General features: G+C 34.5%; 1 long non-coding RNA gene across 3 annotated transcripts; it reads right to left on the bottom strand.

The window, feature by feature from the left end:
* Positions 1–2,612: 2,612 nt before the first annotated feature.
* Positions 2,613–22,793, bottom strand: LOC141448772 (uncharacterized). Of its 3 annotated transcripts, none has more exons than XR_012455213.1 (4): positions 22,677–22,793; positions 5,683–5,965; positions 5,441–5,594; positions 2,613–2,784 (listed from the first exon to the last, which is right to left on the bottom strand). It is a non-coding gene; the product is annotated as an uncharacterized lncRNA (long non-coding RNA). The 3 variants fall into 3 exon arrangements; XR_012455212.1 differs by having other exon boundaries at positions 5,450–5,594; XR_012455214.1 differs by lacking the exons at positions 2,613–2,784; positions 5,441–5,594; positions 5,683–5,965 and adding exons at positions 13,629–17,621; positions 17,704–17,789.
* Positions 22,794–24,499: the final 1,706 nt, after the last annotated feature.

The following is a 24,499-nucleotide window of genomic DNA, read 5'->3' as shown; positions in this document are numbered from 1 at the left end:
GATATTGGCACACCAAGCAGACATTACTGCTTCTTTTTTTGTCTACATTATTTGTTGTCAAATATTTTTTTCATCTTTAAGTGAGCAAATATTCTGGAATCAGTGTAAATAATCCATCAATAAAAATAACTAGTTGGCGACTAGTCGATCGTGACTACTATATTTGTAAAACCATTCTTTTGCTGTTACTAAATAAATGAACGTTTAGACTGATTTTCAAAGAGATAAAATATAAATGCTGACATGACCAAGTTGTTCTTTAACTTACTTTAAACGATTTATTTTTTCTTTTTTTTTAAGGGAATCACGCAAAGATTTTCTAACTGGCAAAGAATTCCTAAAAATTTTCTTTATAGGAAAGAATAATCTAAATGATTTTAGTCTGATAACTAGATAATGTGAAAGCTCTTGATGTACAATGCATCAATTCGCGAATAGATCAGTGTCGCTATCGCTGTTGGCGAATTGGTGATCTGATTCCTACAACCCCTTTTATATTTTGTTTACATACTAATAATGAACAAGATTTGTTTTTGTCCAACTTATTTTTCCTCATTTTCAGAAATCCTAATAATATTCCACAATCAATCATTACAAGGATTCTGGAAGAAACTCTTGTAGATTCATAGAACAAAAAGTATCTGTTTCTTTTGGCCTATCTGACGATTGATGAATCAGAGGAGTCGCCCGCTTAGATGGCCCAAAATATGATTTAAACTCTTACGGAAGAGGTGACAAACAAAATTCAAAACAGCTTACTACACAGAATAAAGCGGATGGAACACTTGCTTAAACTTAAAGCAGCTAGCCCCTATTATTTCCCTGGGGTCTTGCCAAACCATCGGATTTCAACTAAGCTTACTGAAGAAGTATTTCTACTTTGACTATTTTGATTAGATTTAAAAATTTGATGGTATAGTTTGTTAATTTTGTTGGGAGTTAGCTTGAAGTCTAGAAAGCACTCACCGAACCTATAGGTTCTTCAGATCAAGCAGTCGTTATTTTTAGTGATGTCGGCACTCCTGCGTGTAGCCCAGCCTAACAATCAACACATATCTTCATTTCCACCTCTCACACATTGAGATACATTTTGCAGAGGTAATGAATACTATTATTTGTACCTCATACTTTTTCACAGACTGTCTTCATCACACATCCTCAATGAATGCATGTGCGTAAGCCCACGCCCAGCGTGCGTACACTTACTTGCTTGATTGGCGGCCATCCAGCGATAACAGGCGTAATAGGCCTATTAAAGCGTTAGGGAGAGTAACTAATCTGGTTGGTCAACGTCAGATTTTCGGATAGTCGCTCTGCCAGTCTTGCCTCATACGGAGGAGCGTGGGAGTTGAGAGGGGTTGGATTAATGGATTCGATGGAAGGATAGTTTGAATTTCCGGTAACAGAATTTGGCTTTGGCAGAAACAAACAAAATTTTTAAGTGAGGAACATAAAAGCGAGCTTTTCCATGTGGTAGTTAGGATTTTAGAGAGTAAGATCGAGAGTTGTGATTTCGGCAGTTCCGTATAGTTCAACTCCGTATCAGGTTGGAGCTATCAGGGTATTGTGTAGCTGTCTTACCGTTTAATGGTGCATGATATTTATGATTTTATAAATTGGATTAATTTTGAAATCATATTTATCTGATATGATTTGAAAAGAAGCTCTAATTGCAATAGAATAGTTCTTCTAGCAGTAATCAAATGTAGTTTTCTAATCGAAATTAAGTGCTTTAAAAACATGAAAGTACCTGTTCTAAAAAATTGTAATTTTAAATCTCTTTAAAGAAATGAATCAAATCAATCATCTGCAGCTGATAAAAGCAATTATAATCTAATTATCTACAGTGTTTTATTATTTGTCTCATTAAATCAGGTGTTGAGATTCGCACCTGGCTACAGAAATTTGTGCTCCACCTGTTCATCTAACCATCAGAGAAAGAACTTGTAATATTTTGCCAAGCATTTTTTTTTTAATTAGTTTATTTTTTGTGGATATAATGTGTAATCTTCTTATGATTACATTTTTAGAGTTTAATTTTTTAAATAATAGCGAAATTATTGAGTTAGTTATATTTTGTTAATAAATGAATTTGTCGAAAACACTCCGAGTGTAAATTTTTAAACATATGTCTAAACATTGAAAACATTCTTTTTATCAAAACATGTTCTAGATTTCTCATTTGAGCTCTTCTCAATTATTCTAGGTCCCCTTCCTAAAGTATCAAATCCAACTCTCCCATTATTATCTCTTAACCAACTACCACGAATCTATTTAACAATTTGTCTTCCAATACAGAATTGCAGGGTCACAGTTCCTGATGAAAACGCTGTTCTAATTGAAGTGCATAACTCTTATAAATGTTTATTGCTATATTAACAAAACTTATTGTCGCTTCTAGTGATGGCAGCTAACCTAAAATAAACCAAACTTGAGCTTTCTCCGGTTACAGTTTACTGGGTTTTGTTGCCCAAAGATAGCAAAAATACTGTGGTATACCAGTGAGTAAAGCCTTTAGCTTGTTCAAAATCGGTAAACTGTTCGCGTTAATGCTTATTAAGTGCGATAAGAGAAAATTATTTAAAAAAAAATAAAAACAGCGACATGTTGGAACAAAATATTACAGTTTTTTTGTTTTTGTTTGTTTGTTGTTTTTTGCAGATGGATTGGCGTTAAGTGTAGCTGTTAAAGTGTGTAAGTGTGGTGCTTACAGCGATTAAAGCACAAAGTTTGTTTAGGCTTCCTGCAATTTTTGCCTCGTTTTACATGTTCACATGATACTTTCTGAAATCACACAACACAAAATTCTCTAATGTTTAACTTTTGCTACAAATATGATTTTATATAAGTAAATCTATAGAAAATTCTGTTACGAATTCCAACTAATATTATTCTACCATAAGAAAAGAAAGTATTCTTATTTCAATTAGGTAATTAATAAAATATTTGAATTCCGAACAATAAATTTAGTATCTAAAATTTAACTTTCCTTTTCTGATGAACGGATCTATTTTCTCTGCCGATTTTATTAGCAAGATGTTTGGTGAGTACCAAATTATTGTAAGAAATCCTTAAATGAATTTAGGCTTTTTGATAATTGTTCATTATATTTTTTTAAGTAGTTGAATTTCTTGTTGAAAGTGAGAAGTGAAGATTTCAAGTCAAACCGCAGTTTACACTTTGTAGAACTATAGCGCCAATTAATGTAAGCTTCCTGGATATGCAAATGTTAGCTATGTAATATTTCTACAGCGTAATTGCGTTGATTCGTGCAACTCTATTTCAGAAATTTTTGGAGGAATGTTTTGTGATGCTCTATGTAATATAGGAGATAGCATATAGTTAGTGTTCTGATGTTGCCTTTCGGAGGCAAGTGCAGTCTTTTAAAAACGGCCCCAGTAACTAATTTTCCTGAAAAGTTTAAAGTAAATAACGGTCTTCCAATAGTAGTTGACAATGTGCTGGATAAATTCACCATCATTTACCATAGGTGACGTTATTCCTCATAGCACACATAATTGTTCGTCTGGGCTACAGGATGTAGGATATGACAGAAAGATTAGAGGAAGTCAAATTATTTACCGCCAACCGAAAGTATCTCTCTAAAGTTGCATGAAAAGTCGAAACTGGACCAGGAACCAAAAAATCATGCGTAATGTAATGAATAAAATCAACTATTTGAAGAAAATCGTTGCATCCTTTTTTTTAATAATCGAAAAAATCGCTTCGGAAAAGTTGCGTTTCCGGTCCACTGACTTCAACAGAGATCTTGTAACAGTTGCACCGCCAGCGAGAGTATTAAATACCAATTTGGGAGCTATCTGCGACTCTGTTTTTTGAGATATTCTTCTGTATCCTCAAGTACCCAGTTTTTATATGAGCTGAGGATTTACTTTCAAACTTCTGCTAATGTACTGAGGAAAACAGAATTGTATAAAAGGAATAAAATTTCAGAACTGTCATTTCCAATGTGAAGTACAAGGAGTAAATTATCGGCCTGAATTCTAGTTTGGCTTGTGATAAAGAGATTACTTACGTTTAGAGGATGCCATATATCCACATACGAGGTGTGTTCAAAAAGTAATGGGAATTTTTAAATTTCGCGGGTTTGGAGAGTCTGATTGTAAAATTTTTTTTTTTATTATGTTGGTACACATGCCCCTGAAGTACGATAAAATTTTCAGTAATATTCATTGTTTACTTCTTAAGTGGCAGCCGTTAAGGTTAGACGTGTTTTTCGAGCTTGGCGATTTTTGTTTGTAAAAAAAAATGGATCAAAGAATTTGTATTAAATTTTGCGTAAAAAATGAAATAAAGTGTGTGAAATGTTAATAAAGGCATATGGTGAGTCTGCTATGAGTAAAACAAGGATTTACGAGTGGTATAAGCGTTTCCAAGATGGCCGCGAAAACGTTGAAGATGACGAACGACCTGGACGTCCAAGCACATCAACAACCGATGAAAACGTGAAAAAAGTGAAAGAAATGGTTATGAACGATCGCCGAATCACAATCAGAAAAGTCGCTGATGATGTTGCCATATCAATTGGCTCATGCCATGAAATTTTTTCGGATGTTTTGGGTATGAAACGTGTGGCAGCAAAATTTGTTCCAAAATTGTTGAATTTCGAACATTAACAGCGGAGAATGGAAGTTGCTCAAGAGTCACTCAATGAAGTCGACAACGATGCGGATCTACTGAAACGTGTTATAACAGGTGACGAAACATGGGTTTACGGATATGATGTCGAAACTAAGGCTCAATCGTGCCAGTGGAGGCATTCTGGATCGCCAAGACCGAAAAAGGCTCGACAAGTGCGGTCGAATGTGAAGGTTATGCTCACTGTGTTCTTCGATTTTAATGGCATAGTGCATCATGAATTCTTGCCACAAGGTCAAACAATCAATAAGGAGTACTACCTACAAGTTCAACGCCGTTTGCGTGAAGCAATCCGAAAAAAACGTCCGGATTTGTGGCAAAACAATTCATGGATTTTGCACCACGATAATGCACCTGCTCACACTTCATTGCTTGTTCGTGAATTTTTGGCCAAAAACAAAACTTTAACGATGCCCCAGCCTCCATATTCGCCAGACATGGCTCCATGTGACTTTTTTCTATTTCCAAACATAAAGAGAACATTAAAAGGCCGTCGTTTTACAAGCATAGATGTCATTAAAAGCGAATCGCTGAAAGAGCTGAAAGCTATCACAAAGATCGAGTTTCAGAAGTGTTTCGAGGATTGGAAAAAGCGCTGGCACAAGTGTACTGTATGCGAAGGGGACTACTTTGAAGGCGACAATATTAATGTAGATGAATAAATAAATATTTTTTTCAAAAAACGAAAATTCCCGTTACTTTTTGAACACACCTCGTATATGTAATCTAGGTCAATAACGCTTATTTCTAGTTTTAAAATTATAAATCTTAAGAAATTTACTTTGCTCACTTCGCTTAATGGGCATTAAAATACCCTTGTTCAATATGGAGATCATATTTTTAGGCAGGTTTCGAAAATTTGACAATATCTTAGTAATGTTCCCTTTTATCTAGGAGTGGCAAACAGCAACCAATAATTATGTATTGAGCAGATACTTGAAAAAGAAATAGACAAAAAAATTTTTTATTACTAATCTCTACAGAAGTTTAACCTTTTACTGAGAGTGATATTTTAGAATTTACCTGACAGGTGCCATTGTTATATTGGTTGTCCGTGGCCTAACTATGGGAGCTCTTTCTGACTACCGTCTTCAGTGAACTTAACGACTTGTCTACTTCTCTTTGACATCATTTCTTTACACTCCTTCTGTTATTCTTTTTTGGGGTACTCAACCAGAGTTACTGTTGTTCCGTTCAAGTAGGTTGACACAGAATTACTTGTCTCGTATGTTCCCTTTTCTTATTCACAACGAAATTGTCACTTTTATTCACTGTAGTAGAAAATAGATAGAGATCATTTTGAAACCTGTCAAACATAAACAGTAATTATGTTAGGGATTTCCACAGAAATTAAAATTGCTCTTATTACTGTTATGCTGCGCCTGAGAGGGAACGTATTGTAAGAGGGTAATCCATTATATAAAAAGATTTAAAGATGGAAGTACTGTTCGGAGGGTCCATGTCTACAAAAATCCACAGAATACCCAAACGACTTGCCCATACTGTTATCACAATTTTAGTGGACAAATTTTAACTTCCTCTTCTCAATATTATTGAAGGTATCTTTATGAAAGTTCTAGTTGAGACCTGCTTATCTCTGAAGAACTTCGACAACTCTAAAAACAATTTTATGTTAAAATGTTGCTAGTAAAATTTGTAAGCATGTAGTTGGGAAAATAGTGTTTATGTTAATGAAAAAAATAAAAATAAAATATGGAAACTATGTTTGTGAAAATTGTAGAAAACTGAAGTTGTCATGAGAACATTTAGAGAGTTGGCCTAAACTCTCAATATATCTAAAAGAGAGTACCACACTTAAGCTTTCCTTTTTGAGATATTCATGTTAAATCACACACTAAGATTATTTGCTCAAACATTTTTTCGTATTTTCAACTGGTTGTTAAACATATATCCGGTAAAAATTCAATTTATAGATTTAACATGAAGTTACAGACATCTTTGAATTTTTACTTACAATTACATAATGTAGGTAATTCAAATCCTTACAATAAGTAAAAATTGCACGTTAGAGAAAAGGCCAAATACTCCTCGCTGTGGAATTCTCTAAAATCAATCAAAAATCAACCTGCTTTTCCATTAACATATTTAGCGTTTCCTCTCTTATATCAATGTTTCTTTTAAATCTTTTAGTGAAGTCCATCTCACTCTCATCTTTCTTGCATCGAATTCTTGTAATGGATCTTTTCTTTAAACAGTGCTTTCAACTTTTAAAACAGCATCAAAATATAGAGGATTTTTCTACTGAATTTTAGTAGGAGGTGCTTGTTATTTCTTCTTAATATCAAGATTACAGAGTTCGTTAAGAAAGCATCCTACACATCTCTTTGTTGATTTAGAGAGCTTTCTGATGTTTACTGTATGTGGAACCTACAAATCTTATTATCGAACTATTACTTAAATAGATTTGTTTTAATTAATTTAGTTAGTTTCTCTTTCATACTGTTATTGGAATTGATTTGTGTATTAAGACCATCATCTGCCCACATTCAAAGTACTACCCTCCGACTGATACGAGTATAGACAGCCCTCCCCGACAAGTTGCCGCCCTTTTATAATCTACTGATGTTTGCTCTCTGGACCAAGTTTATCTCCTGCAATTTATCTGTAATGAATATCTATTTTTTCGGATGAATTTTTTTTTTCGTTTTTGAGATTCTTATAATTCGTGCCAGAAGCTTTCTTTCAGTTTCAAGAGAGACTGTACGCTAATACATATTTACTTTCTTTCACTTACTCATCGGAATGGAAATATTTGTGATTGTATCCAATTTTCCAAATTGATTTTTCACCCTAATTAAATGTTTTAAGATTTCTTGTTGATATAGTGTAACAAAGAAGCAATGTCTCCAAGTTGATGCTGCTTAGTACTTCCAAATCAATTTTTCTCGGAATAATTTAGTAATATCATTGTAAAAAAAAAAGTTTCGTTTACTCTCAAAGTAACCAGAAGACTTATTTCTATGCAATGTTATTCAATATGTCAGGTAGTTGTTGAGAGAACTTGTTATAAAAATAAACATTGTGAGGGCACAAATTCTGGGCTGGGCACACAATTGTATGTTTTCAAAGGTTCGTATTCGAGCTCAACTATCTAAAACCAGCAACTTATAGTTACTTACCCAAAAACTAAAATAGCTAAACTACCTGGTAAATGTACCTTTTTTTCAATTGATGGTAAACATTTTTAATTGTACCAAAATAATGATGTGTATATTTAAGCCAGTGAAAGGTAGCACACTTTAGAAAAACTCATTTTACCTATTGAAGCAACACGTCATGTATTTCTTGTTCCAAGTGTGTGACACATGACAAATCTCCCATTATGCTTTCCGCTACTGAAGTACTGAAGAATACGTATTGTTATGTTTGTTGTTAATACAATGGTGTTTGTCAATAAGTGAAAGAGCTTTCAAATATATTTTGGTTTGTCTACGTTTCCTTTAATAATATTTCAAATTAACGAATAAAATCTGGATTTTGTTTGGACATTTCATATTTATAAATATTGTACAAGTGCTAGAAATATACAAAATGGCTCTTGTGGTCTTCTTTTAACTTGTTCTTATTCAAGAGCCGTTAACGAAAAAGTTCCTTAAAATTAAAAAACAAATCTTTGCAATAAAGTGGTACTTCTTTCTGCTCAACTGATTTTAGTCAATGACTGCCTAATGTAGGGTCACTTCGCGATGCTTTGAGCCGTTTGAGAATTGGTATCAGTTTTCACGATGTTCCTTGAACATCTTCGGTTCCCGCAGGTCGCCTGAGGTAGATGGATTATTTACTGACCAAAATGTCTGGGACCAACGTTGCACAATGCTGTCACTAACACTATTCATGCCCCGAACATTGAATTTGTTGAGCCATCACTGTGTTACTTTTCGTTGTCTCCTTAAAAGAATGTGCAACTTAAAAAATGGAGTTGCATCCACTCTTCCTCTCTCTCTACCCAATATAAGATAGACGGGGTGGCTTCTGTTCCAACGCACAGAAGCTTCTCTTTGGTTCTCATAATGCAATAACTAGGGATTTCAACGCGAAAACATAAGCCTTTTAAAGAAGTTATCTCATTCCGTGGAATTGTTAGCTCAGCCAATCAAGCCTTGAAGCACAAGGCTAGGGAGTATACCTGTGGCCAGTTACCTTCCGGAAGGTTTTCATGAAACTCTGCTCAGGCTAGATGATAGTAGCGGATGTAAAGGCAGCCTTTAAGTAGTGGGTCGTTTCCGCTACCAATTTTGCTCTCTGCTTTTCTAAAGTGTAGGTACGAGTTCGCATTTCCTTCCTCCAATCACATCTTGTAACCTATTCGCGATCGAAATTCTTAGAACTTTTCTCACATACTTTCTTAAAACTTTTTTAAAATCCATTTTTTTTATTTAAATCGCCAGATTTATATTCTTAAACCTCCGAATTTGAATTTCTCCTGCTAGTTGTATAGTTTCGTTTTCACATTTACACTAACAGAAGCTCAGCTTCAAGAAGAGCCTCAGAGCCATTGAAATACTACTTCAGATCCATCTCTATGAAAGTAGCTAGATATCGAAGAGTTTGAGCGAATATTGCCTTCTGGAAAGGAGGATGTTACTGTTTGCCAAAAACAGGAAATGGTTGCAGATTTTTCTTCTCCAGGTTCTCTAAACGTACTGCTCGCTTGATTTACATCCGGTTCGAATTGAGTTAAATTATGTGTTTGAATTATTTTTTTTTCAATTATTAAGCATTACCTTCCTCTTATGGGTTGCATCGCGAGACGTATATTATGAAAGGATTGTATATGCAAGGTGTTCCTTTTCGAAAGTAAAAATCAGTGTGTATACACAATATCCTTAATTTATAAGAACTTTTTTTAAACTCTTCTTAGTTTCATTAAGGGCCTTGTAGTTGTTAGGACTGACCGTATATGTGAATGGCAGGCTTGGTTGCATACCAATGGAAAAAAGGGAATCAGTGGAATCCTCCGGATAGGGACAAAAACCTTCCATTCATCAGCCATGGCTAACTAAAAAACAACGATCGGAGAAAAATGTGCAAGGTTAGATGACAAGCTCTGATAAGTAGAAATATTTTCAAGCCATTCTTATTAAGTGATGAATTTATTGCTCTGGGAACACGATCTTTTTTCTTCTTGTTGGTTAAATATTAAACTAATTTTGTTCATTTATCGTTGCGTACATAGCTATTTGATTCCTACTTAAATAAATAATGTTTGTCGGAATACCAATGATAACTTCTTTAGTTTACTATGACAATCAAGTTTACAACCACGAATAAACTGCATGAGTAAATAAATGAAAAGTTCACTTATTGACAGGGCTTAAGGTCCACCTACGAAATGGCAGTCACGGACGACAATGGAAGTAGTGCAGACTTTCAAGTAGACAGGGCTCTCTGCACTACACTTTTTTGAGTTAAGTTATTACATGTTCTTCCTTGGAAACTCAATTTAAGCAAATTTCATACTAGGAGTAAAGAAACGAAATATCGTGGGCGAAATATTTGAGAGGGATTTGCAAAAGTATGAAACACGCGCAATTCTATTCGTTAATATCTTACGAAAATTGAATATCTACTTGAGCAAGTACATAATGCATTATCAAATAACATTTTAAGTACAACAATCGCGAGACAATGCCCTGAGTTGGGCAGCACTAGCTGTCAGTCGACAATTTTTGCTCAGTAAATCGTATAAAGTCTTTCAACAATGAAATAGGCAAAAATAAAACAAAAGTTCTGATTTGAAGGTACATCTGAAATCAAATTAGTGTTATAAAACTAAAAATTAATTAAAAATAAAAAATAATCTGAAAGTCTATTAAAAAAATATTTTATTTCATAGATTTATGGACTGACTAATATTACTGAATAAAAACTAATATTTAGATATTAGTTTTACCAAAGTTCAGCTAATAATCATTATTAATACAATTTTTTCAGCCACACAAGTGAAAATAAAACAAAATTGTAGTCTTCCTTTCCTTTATTAATTTATTGAATAATTTACAACTTCAAAAACCTTTCCTAAAATTTTAATTCTTGTCTATAAAATAGACCTTACGCTTTTGTTTTTCAACATTTTATTTCTTCTAGCTTTTGCGGTATGTTAGAAATAGTTTTGTAGCCGAAGACAGACTTTTATTGTTCGACCTATGTCTTACAATTTTATCACCTGACCGGCGCCTCATGTGTTCTTCAATTTGCTAACATCCTCCAGAGCCCGAATTGCCACCAAGTACTTGACCGTTGAAGGTTGCTCAGTTCTTGATTTGAAAAGGTCATCACAATACCCTATTTTTTCCCTTTACTTTCTGGCGATTTTTTTTGGTTCTATTTTAAATTTATTGTTTTCTCCTATTGTCCCTTGTTCTAAGTACAAGTTAGCAGATTTAAAGAAAACAAATGATTGAATTTTTAAACATTTCTGACTAATATTTAAAATTTTCTCTGTTAATGTTTCCTTTTGATAATCATTAAATAAAAACTATTACATTTTTAGTAATTAAACACGAACAACTCACGAAACCATATCTATAAATAAAAAACCTAAAACCATTCATTAATCGCGAATACTCTGACAATGCCAGGCCGACAAGGTTGATACATCTATTCCTCTTGGGTTTAGGTGCTCGCGAAGAACGGGTATTGGAAAGTTCTGTGTCTAATCGCCAAGATAGGGAATCACTAAGAGTTGGGGTTTTAATTTATACGCAGGATTTTGAAAACACGAACTACTAACTGCGAAAAAACACCCTCTCTAAGGGTGTGCTGAGAACACAAAATCGAAAAACTGTTTTGCTATACGTTATCACCAGAGTACTCCACATTGGCAGACACTGCTAGATGTTCAGCAATGAAAATATAACAAAATTTATTATCAGAAGTTTATTAATCATTAAGCTTGGTGAAAAGTTGTGCTTGGTTTCATATTATTACTTCTTAAACTAAGTATAAAAATACAAAACGCCACTATTTTACATTTTTATTGTAGCACCCGTAGCGACATTGGGAATATGTTTTTGCTACCTATTTATTACCTGCTGCTCTGCTTATATTTTCTACCTTTTTTAAAAACCAATTTATTAGAATCCGGCCAATAAATCCTAGAGGGGAGACCCTAAGGGCTGTTGGGTGGTCTAGATCTGGTCAGGACAAGAGTTGTTGCCCAGCTCACAGCCTCCGTTCTGGTTCATGTTCACCTGGCCTCTACTTCATGCCAATGCAAGCAGCAGGAGGTCTACTATTGTCTCAGCCGTAAGTGTCTGCTTTACTGTCTTTTTTTTCCACTTCATTCTGGTCACTTAATAAATTTTATTTAAAAACAATTGGAAGTGCCAGGATGTGTTATAACAACAAGAAGTATGAAGGCAGATAAAATTGTGTACATTCTCTTATTTCTGGTTTATGAGGCCGTCTGTTTAGACGTTACTCCGAGCACTTTTTTTTATTTTATTTTTTTTTTAGTAGGAATTCCTCCCATAATATATATCTGTGTGTATTGTATACACTTTTTTAGCGAAGCTCATAGAATGGAAACCCGTAGATGTTCATGAACACTATAAATTCATTTCAAACCTGACCTGGATGCGACTTCCTCAACAAAATTTTAGCTTCGAAATCTTTCAGCATCATTATTTAGATGGTTTGTGCCAGAGATTTTGATTTGAGTCGTTTTGGATCGCTTCAAATTGCAATCAGAGACGAAAGAGTTCTTTATAAAATGCTATTGAGAGGGCTTATTCTCTAGATGAACTGTTACCCTTGTTACAAATTAGATAGCTGGTTAAACTATCGCACGTGAAATAAGAATTGTACCGAAATTTTAATAAATAAAGTGAAAATGGTGTAACAGAACATAGTGTATTGTAAGATTTTCCATTATTTCTATTATTTGAATAGTGTAGGCACGCTGTAGCTTCATTACAGTGTAGCCAGAGTATGAATGTAGAGCACTTTCTAGGAACTCATTTTCATTACCAATTTTTGTTATTTACAAACAGTGCACGTTCTACCTCACACATTTCGGCAGTTGGCCACTAACAGATAGATCATTTTCTTTATTCTCAACACACTACAGCTAAACTGGTTGTTAACTGTACAACCGTTTTACACCACGTAAAAAGTCCCAAATTTTGTATTTGTTTCTTAAATTTATTTTTTGTTTATTCCAATTCTATGCAGAGATTCAGGCAAACAATTTATGGTTGGCTATTACGTCCATATATGTGCAGCAAGCAGGCTTGTATCTGATGTGCATACACTTCGTACAAATTCCGTTTTTGTGCACTTCCCAGAATGTAGCAGCAAGGAAAAGTGGGTTAAATTATAATGTTTCCGCTTTATCTTGTAATCCGCTGATAAATAGACAGTTTTTCCTCCGTTTTACTTAATATAATATCATGAGTTCAATTTTATTGTGCACGGTACAGAATAACGATTGTGTCAGAGCTTGTGTTTCATTCTAGTAGCACCTTTTGTGCATTAGATAAAGGGTGGAATCAAACCTTGAGGATGAAGCAGCTAAAGAAGAATACAGCTGAACGTAGGATAAAGAGAAAAAAAAACCCTAACTAAAATAAACTACATGTCAATTATCGGATCGTAAATAGTGGACGCAGTCAGCTGTCAATTAGGGCCTTGCTGGAACTAAACAGTACACACTAGTTCTACATCAGAACGACAACAGGTACTTCTGCCCGTGTGTGCGCTCGAGTTGCAGGTAGATATCTTGAAAGGTACCAAACAAGAATGGAGAATTAAAATATGTTTTTTTTCCCTTGTTTAAATACATTCTTCTACGGTGTTCTTTTACGTATTATCTCTATTATTAGGTTTTACTTAATGCTAACAATTAGTGTAAAAGGTCTTGAGTATTAGAATTTTTTCTTCTTCAGTAGGTACTTAAAGCTTCTGGTATTTAAAAAGGAGACTCATTAGCGGTGACGACTCTGTTATTAGGAATTTATGTTATTAGAGTAAGAAAAAATGCATATTTTCTCAACTTTTTGAAACATTTCTGTTCAAATTTTCCTTTTATTTTTCAATTTTTGTTTCGCTACATTACATATTTTTTTAAGTTTATGTTTCTTGAAATAAATTAAAATGACACAGCGTACTATAAAACAGATTTGAATGAGATAATACCACTTCGCTTCTGCTCCCGATAGTAATCAAGTGGAGCTTCTTTCTTAGAATAATCTTCATTCTTCGGTGCCTGCATAATTTGCTTTACTAAACCATAGCGGCTTGATCGATAAATAGAACTTAAAATAGATTGTCCATAAACTACAAACTGAGGCAGTCGGACCCCACTTTTACTGTTTACTTAGAACTACCAAATCCCATGATTTTGTCTTAGATACCATTGAATTTATTATAAAATAAAAAAGTACAAATGTTGCAGTTTGTTTGGAACACACAAAAATGGTAGCACTTGAAACAAACAAACAAAAGTGGTATCAACATAAGACTTTGCGATTTCATTTCAATTAAAACCATTCATTGCTTCACTTACAAATAGCGAATAAATCATGAATAATTTATCTGAACTTAACATTTAAATTGGAACCGTAAGATGGGGAATCAATAAAAACTAGTATCTAACTAACTTCCTGCTGGAAAACAACCTCTTGGATTGGAAAGACTTTCTACTGTGCAGGAAGACCTAGCCATTCCGAAAGTCTCACCAGTCAAGTAGGTATTTCTACCGTAAAGAAATGCACTTTTGCAAAGCAACATCCGCTTACTTGATGAATGATCGAACTTTGATGATTTAAAAACCAAAAACATTAGCACACATCTACCACAGCTCAGATTATGTGAATAAATTTTTAATTATTGCTTGAAAATATTGATTTTGATAATAAAAAAATTTACTCTTTATTGGGAAAAACTGTAGAATAAATAAAAATATTATTCTAGCAAATTATGCGGCGTTCTTTGTATTAGATATTTTACTAACATGTTGAACTTTTAATAGATAATGTGACCCATCAATATACTAATATGGCACAGAGGGATTCCAACCACTATCTTCTTTTAGAAGTTTTTCCAGGAACTACACAAATACTCCTTTAGGTCCTTTAGAAATATTTCAATCGAAATTCCAAGTTCTCTGTTAGTGAGTTGGCTCTTGGATTAATGTAATGTATCTGTGTAACAACTACTATCTAGCTATTCCTTTGTTTTGCTTAAACACAACAAAACTTTTATAAAGAAGAGTAATGCTTGTGTTTAGTCCTTTAGTTCCATTAGGTAGTTGGGCGTAACTTGAGAATGACGATCCTCTTAGAAGACTGTAAAGGCATTGTGGCACCTGCAGCTACACTTACTGTCTTAGACATGTACCTGCTTCAACCTGTCACTTCGTCTCAGTGGAACAATGTCCAATATCTGACCTGATATTGGAAAACTGTTACATACCATTCCAGAAGACTTGTACTCTTTTCATTTTCTACTACTTCTCTGCAGCCCTTTTGCGAAAGAAACTGCTTTTACTTGCTTTTGTGTGAGAGGGTTTCTTTTTCTATCTATAATCTCATGGTTATTAGCTCTAATTGGAAGGAGTGTGAAAAATGAGTTGTTACAGCATGACAGAATATTTCTTCTGCCCCACCCTACCTCAGAGGGAAGTTCTTCATTCCTTTACCTCCGTGGATAGAATCAGCAGACTTGGGAGAACATTTGCTTTCGTCCCGGATCAGCTTAGGCAAGCCTTACCCTCTGCAAATGCAAATCCAATAAATATATTTCTACTCTTCTAGAAACACTGCAGGGATTCCAGCTTCTTTCTAGAAAAGTTTAATTCCTAATTTTTCTTTACGATGGAGAACATAATTTACGTCAAAAGATTTCTATTGTAATCAAAGCGTATAAAATACTCTTTTCCAGAGCGTGAATTACTAAAAAAAAGTGAACGTATAGATAACACATTCAGGAATTTTCTTCAGTAAAACGACATCTAGGATGGACATCACTTCAGATGATCGTAAGCTCCTGATGAGTAACCGCAGACCGAGAATTGGTCGCCAGGGCTTTGCAGATTCTGTCAAGAATAAGAATCGACACCATCGGTGAGGTACATTTATATTCTTGGAAAAAAAAAATTATCTTTGTATTTGTGCAGGAGTTCCTCATTAGACTCCTGAGCTTCATTAAAGAGACAGGACTGGAAGAGGTTCACAACAAGACACTTTGTTTGCAGCAACGCAGCCTCTCTCACCAACATCGTAGAATCTAATCTGACGATAAAAATTTTGATATTTTTTACAAATTTTAATTACTAACTTGCATATTCTGTATTTAACAATATACTGTCTGAACTCTATATTCGAGTATAATATACATTATTATAATTCAACATCTACTCTGTAGTGGAACTTTGGTGGAGGGCATCAAATTATAATATAATTATTAAGAATGGAAACATTTTTATTGACCAATAGTTAGGCAAAAGTTATGAGGGAACCGCCGGAATGAATGTTTTTGTGTCCAATTTCCAAATTAAAGAACCAATGAGAAATTTCATCAGCATCTGAGCAGTGCAGGTTATTTTGGGTACCATCCTACTCAGAAATACGATTTAGATGTTAGTATTAGAACTGTATCGCTCAGAATTCCATTATAATCAGAATGTCTTGATAATCAGAGTGATATATTTTCGCCCTGATATTAAAAGACTGCGTTCAAAAAATTTTTATTTTTACTGGTTAACTGTTAATTTTCTTTACCAATTGTTTTTCAATGTGTAGAATCATGAGATGCGACTTGGAAGAGGTCTAAAACACCCACCTACCTATCGCTTGGCTCGAAACTTTTTCAACCACAAAGTTCTTTAAATTTAGAAGTAAAAGTGAGATGTTCAGAGAATTCGTATTTGAAATCTCTCCGTTTTCCCATTGCCAACGGGGAAGGTGATTATCCTGAGGAGTTTTTCGTTTCCTGACCTTTTCTAAGGAATTGTTTTCCACCAACTGCTTAAGAGCTGCTTAGTATTCGCACTTATTCCAGATTATTCATTTTAGCAAATAACTACAATTTACCTACTTCAAAAAGTTATTTGGAAGATTAAGCAGACCATTAACGTGAGAGAATTGCTGAAAGGCTACCAACAAGTGATAATGTTGAAAGTAAGAAATAGTCCTGTGAGTTAACCAGACCAGTTCTCGTTTTCAGTTTCTTGGAAACATAGTGTGCGCAAAAAAATAAAATAAAATATGTGACATTCCTGTTTATAGGAACGATTGGGTAGAATATTGGAGTGTTGGCCAGATTCTGTTCGTCAGACCGTGAGCATAGTCTTGTCCCTCACATTATAGATACTAGAACAAGCGACGCAGTGGCCAAGTTCCTACAGCACCCCCTGGTGGAGGTTCTAGTCTTATTAGGCTGTTAGGATATATGAAGACTCCACCCCAACTACAGTTACGTCTTTTCTTTTTCTTACCTGTACACCAGACTTCCATTAGTGGCATTCATTTTCACCTGTCAATCACTATTTTTATTTCTATTTTCCACACTTATTTTATTTTTAGCTCCTCTATTCTGTTTTTTTTTTTTTTTTTTTTTTATCTCGATTTAATATTTATTTATTTTTTTAGTTAATACTCATATTTTTTCTTTTTCTCTTTTGTCATCTCTTTAATTTATAAATGACATCATATTTATCGTCTGTATCTGACAATCGCAAGCGATATCGTACTTGGGATAACCGACACTGTATTCTATTCTTTATTAGTAGAAAATTGTCAGATTTGTTAGCGAGGAATTCTACTTTCCGGAGATTAGCTCAGAGTGATTAGTGAATGTAGCTTCTTATTGCACATCAGAATGTGATGATGAGATTACTGAGTGGTCTGCAAACGTCACTGGGAGTGGTGGATTGTCTGCTGTGGACAAAGAGTATGAAAATGGACTTGGTGCGCTTTCTTGAGGACTCCAGCTTCCACCTGATAGCAGTTAGATCGTGGAATTACCCTTAAAAAAATAAAAATGTTAAAAATGATATATATATTGGATTAGTATTTATACCTTTATTGAATCCACTCTGAACCGATCCAACTGGTGACTACAGTTTGTACTCGCTGCACAGTTCCACCGTGTAAATCAGATGTCATCTTGAAAAGATCAGTATGTTAGTGAGTCAATTTTTTAGTACAAGTATCGCGTTTCAAGATAATTTAATTATGTAAAACTGTTTAAGACAAAGTTGTTGAAGTTTAAATTTTGCTCACAACCTTGCACCAAGAGTTTTGTTTAATAATGTATAAACAAAAAAAATACTGCGCTTTAGTTGTATCATTGGGCAGACTGGAAAGTAGCCTATCACTGCTGAGAGATCGGAAGCCTGCGCTCGAACTGATGGTAGTTTGATGCTGCGAGGCTACAGTAGCGCCTCCAGCTAACCGAATCTCCATCCTGATAATCATCTAACAGTTCTGGAAATCTACCACGCCTCTCTGATCACTAGCACAGCATCCCACTGTCTTCTCTTTTATAATCTATACAAATTATTTTCTTCTTTTTTTTTCTTTTAACAGTACTAATTCTTGTAGTGATTCTTCATCTTGTTTTGCCGTTGGTGAACACAATGAGTATTGGCTCTAGGCCATACAAATTACCTACTCCAGATTGCCTCACACTAACTTCTCTCTTGGCTGGTATATGCTCTAATGTGCCCACCATACAATTTATTTCCCTATTAATTTACCATAATTAAATTAAAGTTGAATGTTTAACTTGTGTATATATTTTTATTATTTCATTATTATCATAATAGTTTTCTAAGAGTCTTCTTCCACATTCGTGGTCGTGTTGTTCTTTTGTTGCAGGCTGTTTCGTGGTGTAAGACCACGTTTTCATTTGTCATCAACTTTTTTCGTCTTCAAGTTTTGATTACTTTGAATTGCATTGCAGTTACCAAAGGCTTTTCCAACAAAACATATGATGACTTCAATTTTTTGATTTTACTTTCTCTTGCAGATCTAATAAAAAAAGAGGCCAAATCGAATTAATTTGATTGCGACTGAAATGATTATTATTGAGCTGCAGAGAGAGATCGATTTGCAGAATCACTTCCTTTCTATATACGATTTCAAACAAAATAAAATTTAATTTATTTTTTTCCTGTATCCAATTGTATTTAAACTTTGTGGACAAATTTTGAATCTGCATAATGTTTGAATTCCTTCACATAATTCTTTAAACCTTGTTTTAAAGAGATATTGTTAAGCATTTAAAATCTTGTAAATCTTTCATAACCTATTCGAGATATCCGTCCTGAAACGATTTATGTAACCATCTCTTCTATGGTCCCGTTAGCTAGCTTTTGACTGAGGAAGCTACACCGTGTAATCGAAACTTTGTACACAATACGATTCCCCTACTCTTATATAACAGCCAACCATACCACAATGTTCCTCCATTTATGCAGAACTAATACACCGTTACACTATTTAACCAATAATACTTTTTGTTGGAAGATTTAAACGATTTTTATTAACCATTTTATTGAGGCCTCGTGCCATCTTTATGGTAATTTAATTATATTTTATTGGCAACAGTAATTATAACTTTTTCTTATTTCCAGTATAAATTATTATTTATTATGATAGTTGAAAGTTCCCATAACTAATTGGCTGGTGCTCTCCATGACTCTGTGACATGTTCATATAGATCGCTAAAGAATCTTTGGTTGCCATAAATTACGATGTTTTATTATGAAGAAAATCATTTCGTGAATTAGTAACACCGCCTTCTATTTCTCATTTAAAAGAATTATTTTCTCTTCACTTTTACGGAAGTACTTTCCAGCATCCACAATATTCCATCAAAAGCTGTTGCGATTTCCCAATTCATTTTTGCTAACCACTTCTTTGACTAATTGAGTAATTGTAAATAAAATTGGGGAATTCAGAGGCAAAAATAAGTAAAAATCTTTATTTTGGACTAGTCCCAATTATTGGACAACAGACCAATATTGTACTCAATCGAATCAGGCCTAGGGCAGATGAGGAAGAAAATTAGGCGGATATTGGCAGTAAGCAATACCTTCATATATTCCTCTTATTATTGACATTGATGCTTTCCAGAAAATTGGGACAGAGTTTAGGAAAGGGTGCGCATTAATTTAGGCTTGAGTAAGCCAGATAAATCAACATGAGCTGTCTTCTGGTGGCTTTATAACACATTATAAGTGTGCGATGGCTACTGATTAAAGTGATATAAATTATTTGTTTTATTTTTATTTTTTAAGACTGGCACATTTGAATACAATGGATTATTATTTGTGTGTGGATAGCGAGGGGAGCCAGAACCCCGAAGGGGAGGTGCGTTAAGTTTATTAGTGCCGGCTAGATGGACAGGAGCGCTGTCTGCTCACTTTATTCATTCAATCACAGCAGATGATCTGATCGCAGGGGTACATTATCCCCTGCTACGGACTTTCTGCAGACCACCAAAGTTGTAATAAACTAGCTCGTAATTATTATGTTCGCATCATTTCTTTCTAGCTTTCATGTTTAAATTATAAAAATCTTGAACTCTTTAGTTTTAATTACCGAAAATGCTTCTAAGTGACGAAAAAATGATAAAATCTGGTAAAACAACTACCAAACTCCTTTTGATGGGCTTTTATGGAAGTAATTTCAACATTCCTGTGTGAACTCTCAGCTTGTGAAAATAGAAAAATTCAGTTTTCTTATTAACTCTTACTATACAATAAAATAAGTATTGTTTACGTTCAATAAAAAAATAAATAAAGAATGAGATAACGCTATTAATCATTGGCTAAAGAAAAAAAACTATGTAAAACTATATGAAGTTTCTTGGTTTAGAAAAGCAAGGTTGCACTTTTTGTCAATTTTGGAGCCAAAGAAAAGCCGAAACTAATTTACCAACGAAATACTTTGTTTTCCAGCAAACAAAAAAGGTCTTTTTATACTGAAGAGTGAGTTTTTTTTTTTTAAAAAAAATATATCTCGTTCTTCTCCAGAGAGACCACAATTGTGGATAATATTTCAACTAGATATCTCTTGGTACGACGTACGCGTTGGGGTGAGTTGCGTTCCGCCCCTCCTCTGACTCCATGTTAGTTTCCCACCCTTTGCTCTTCTACACAACTCTTCCCTTAAAAAAATATATATATTTAAAAAAAAAAAAAAAGCCGCGCGCGGGTAGCTATAAATTAAAAACTCCCCCCCTGGTAATCTTATTAATTTTATCTGGGGGAATTTTGGGTTTTTTTATGTTTCCCCCCTCCGAGAGAAAACGGGAGGAGAAACGGTTTGAAAGAGAGGAGCTCTTTTGGTGTTTCTCTTGTGTGGGCGTTCTCTACAGCCAAATGGAATAGCGTTTGCTAGTCTGTCGGAGAGGGTAGGATGTTCGATGGTGCCGAGAGACTGTAGTACAGTTGTTTCTAAATTTGAGAAAAAAAGAGAAAATAGTAGCAGCCAGCCGTGGTGTTTTTCTCTTCGCTTGCAGAGATGACCAGTCCAAGAGAAAGTGTGTGGGCGAGACAGAAGAGACATTGAGCCCCAGTTCTGCAAAGAGAGACTAACCAGCCGTTCTACTCGGCCGCAGAATGTGAGGTAGTTTGAAGTAGAATCGCTGGATTTGTTGTTGGTCTATGAGCATAGCTATGCTCTTGCAAGTCTCTTTGCAGAACAGGGGTCGAAGGTACCGATACTCCTTCTTTCTTTGTCACAGCAATACAACCATCTCCTTAAAAGATAATGTAAGAATTTTTATAAAACATTGGCCGTCGGCCAGCCAGCCTCTCTGGTAGTGGACCTGGTGATAGGGTGCTGCGCCAATGAAGTGTAACGGATCTGGCAGCTTCTTTTGTTCTTCCACAACTTATCTCCTTGGGTTCAGCTTTAATTACTTTTCTTACTTCTTGTTCTCGCCAATTTACTTTATTATTATTATGATTTTTTTTGTTTAAGCCCTTAAAAGAACAGCTGCTAACAGAATCAAGAAAAGAAATTGGAAATTCATCGTTTACCTTCATGCGGTGACAGGCCAACGAAAAAATCAAGCCATTTTCATATAAAAAATATTTTTTTTGCAGCGAGGAGCTTCGCTTCATTTAATTTAGATGAATTAAATAAATAGAGTATATAAGATCGGAAGGAAGGCGATAGAAACTAGAACGGTTTTGGTTGAATATCTTTATGCAGCGGATGTGGCTTTTGTGTTGAAAAATGCTGGAAAACTAAGAGGCGCGGGAATATGGATGGTACAAAAACTTGCCCTAGCATATTCGAAACAAAAAGAAGTTATTGGAGATAAGGTTCAAAATTAAAAAAGCTTGTCCAGAAGCAAGAGTAATTAAGGGAGACAATTATTTCATCTATAATAATAAAAAGTTTCGTTGGGAAGAAGGCAGAGGTCTAATGGCAGATGATGGAGGACATCGAAATTTTGAAGTGCATGATAGAATGGAGTGTCACCATGGGCAGCATAAAACGATGTATCAAAGAAGAAAGGAAATAACTGCTAGACTACTTTCACATAATGTCAAATATGTTAATTTTAAGTTATAACGTGAGTGGTACGTAGCTCTAAAACTACTACATCTCAACTGCTACCCAATCAGCTTCCTGCAAACTTACTCCTACTAATTAAGATCAAGAACGCTTTCAGACACAAGTACCAAAGACGGAGATACCCCTTACACAAAAAAACTGTTACACAAGCTCCAATCCGTAATCCACAAAAATTGTCTCTATCTGGCGTAATAAAAAGTGTGTAACAGGGAAACAAGAAGTCGATGCCATCATTATCTTTTCGATGAGATTATATAAAGGGACAATAGATTATCAGCAATACACACAAAGATTTATAGCTCCGACGTACTGTCCATCTTTTATTTATTACAATTAGGCACGGAAGTTATTATGTTGGCTTATTCGGAAAAAGAAGCATATTTGCGTATCCACTACTATGATACTTTTTATATTTAATGCAATGTTTAATACATACGGGAAAAATTCATAATTTACCAGAATATACGGCAAAGGTCAAGAAAACAAGTTGAAACACGAAAGCGGCATGCATCTTTTCTAGCCTTCCAAATGTGACGATTTCTGTAGTAAATCCAATAGTATCATACAAAATTGATCCATATGTTTTGTAAGGATAATATAGATCACATGTAGGAAAGGTTAATGAGACTTAATTATTAATAATATGTTTAAATTACAGCGGAGTATACGCGATCCTACCATTTTATCTAATTCCCAGATACTGTATAATATGTAACTATTTTCCAAATACGCTAGCTTATTCCATTATTATTTATTATAATATATAATTTATTATTATTTTATTATACGAAAGTTATCGTATTGGCTTACAGAAAAAAGATGCATACCATTTTTGTTATTTGCGTCTTTCCGAGCTTTCCGGGATTTATTTCAGAAATTTACTGCGGGGTATATCTATGAGATTTTGAGATTTTTCCGAGAACGGTAAACAGCTTTTCAATGTTCTACGAATGGGCTCATACCGAATGCGCCAGTTTTTTTTATGGGTTACGATAGGAAATTGCCATTTTAAAAAGGAAACCTTATTGAAATTAACAAGAATAGCGGTCTACAACATGATCGAGCTATAATGCAACTTTTACTACTAGGATAAAGTGTACCCGGGACTACCAGAAGTAACACGCACGTATGTAGTCGGTAGTTGGAATGGAGCACCGGGATTTGGTTGGCTGCTTTGTTAGTGAAGATTCTCTCACGGCTGGTGCGTGTAAATCTATGAGGCAGCGAAAGCTTAGCTTAGCAATATCCCATTTATAACTTATATATTTGAAAGCTTAAATTAAAAAAATAAATTAATTAATTACCCAATTTTTGGGTAGCAAAAAATAAATAATACAAAATTTGATAGCTATCATTTTAATTTCAGTATAATGTTGCTTAACTTATTAAAACTGTCCGGTAGGACAGTTGTATAAGGGTTGACCATCAAAAACTGCACGAAAAAGTGTAACGTTGAAAAACACCCAACTTTGACAATTTTTTTCTATTTTTCTATAAAAGATAAAATTCCCAAATTTTCTTTAAATCTTACTCCAAATTCTCCTTTATAACTATAATTTTTTTGCAACCACCCAGATCTAATAGGTTTCGAGAAAAAAGTTGCCGAAAATGAGCAAAAACGGCTTTTTCAAAAAATGTTCTTGTTCTTGTTCTTCTTCTTCTTGTTGTTCTTGTTACCTTTTTTGTAAACAACGTAGCGCCTAAACGCGTGAACCGATTTTCATGAATGAGGTGTCATTCGATTCGGAACTTTATGTAGATGTGCCTTTTGGGGGTCTCGGCCCTGTACATCGAATGGGAGAGGAGTTAGCCCCCTTTATGTAAGGCCCCCTCCAAAATTATTATTACTAATTACTCTGTAAATCTTGGCCCTATTTTGATAAAATTTGGTAGGATGATAGGGTTAGGGCTCCCCTACGTAACAATAAAGCGACGATCTGCTCTTACACTTATTAAGGGGAAGTATAGCAATCGTTTCAAATTATCGACACGTGAACCGATTTTCATGAATGAATCGAAATTTTGTACAGATTTGTACTTTAAAAGTCTCGACGCTATGCCTCATAAGGAGGGGAGTTTGCCCCACCCAAATAAGGCCCTTTCTAAAACTATTATTACCAATATTTCTACAAAGCTTAACCCGATTTTGATAAAATTTAGCACGAAGAAGTGATTAAAGCTCCTCTACGTGGCTGTGAAGTGCCATCATGCTCTTACACCTACTAAGAGGAAGTACTGCAATCGTTAAAATTATCAATGAGTGAACCGATTTACATCAA

The sequence above is a fragment of the Rhodnius prolixus genome, unplaced genomic scaffold, assembly GCF_049639745.1.
Source record: "Rhodnius prolixus isolate KJV_2025 unplaced genomic scaffold, Rpr scaffold_2, whole genome shotgun sequence".
In the NCBI taxonomy this organism is placed as follows: Eukaryota; Metazoa; Arthropoda; class Insecta; order Hemiptera; family Reduviidae; genus Rhodnius; species Rhodnius prolixus.
This window is presented reverse-complemented; position numbering and strand designations above follow the sequence as displayed.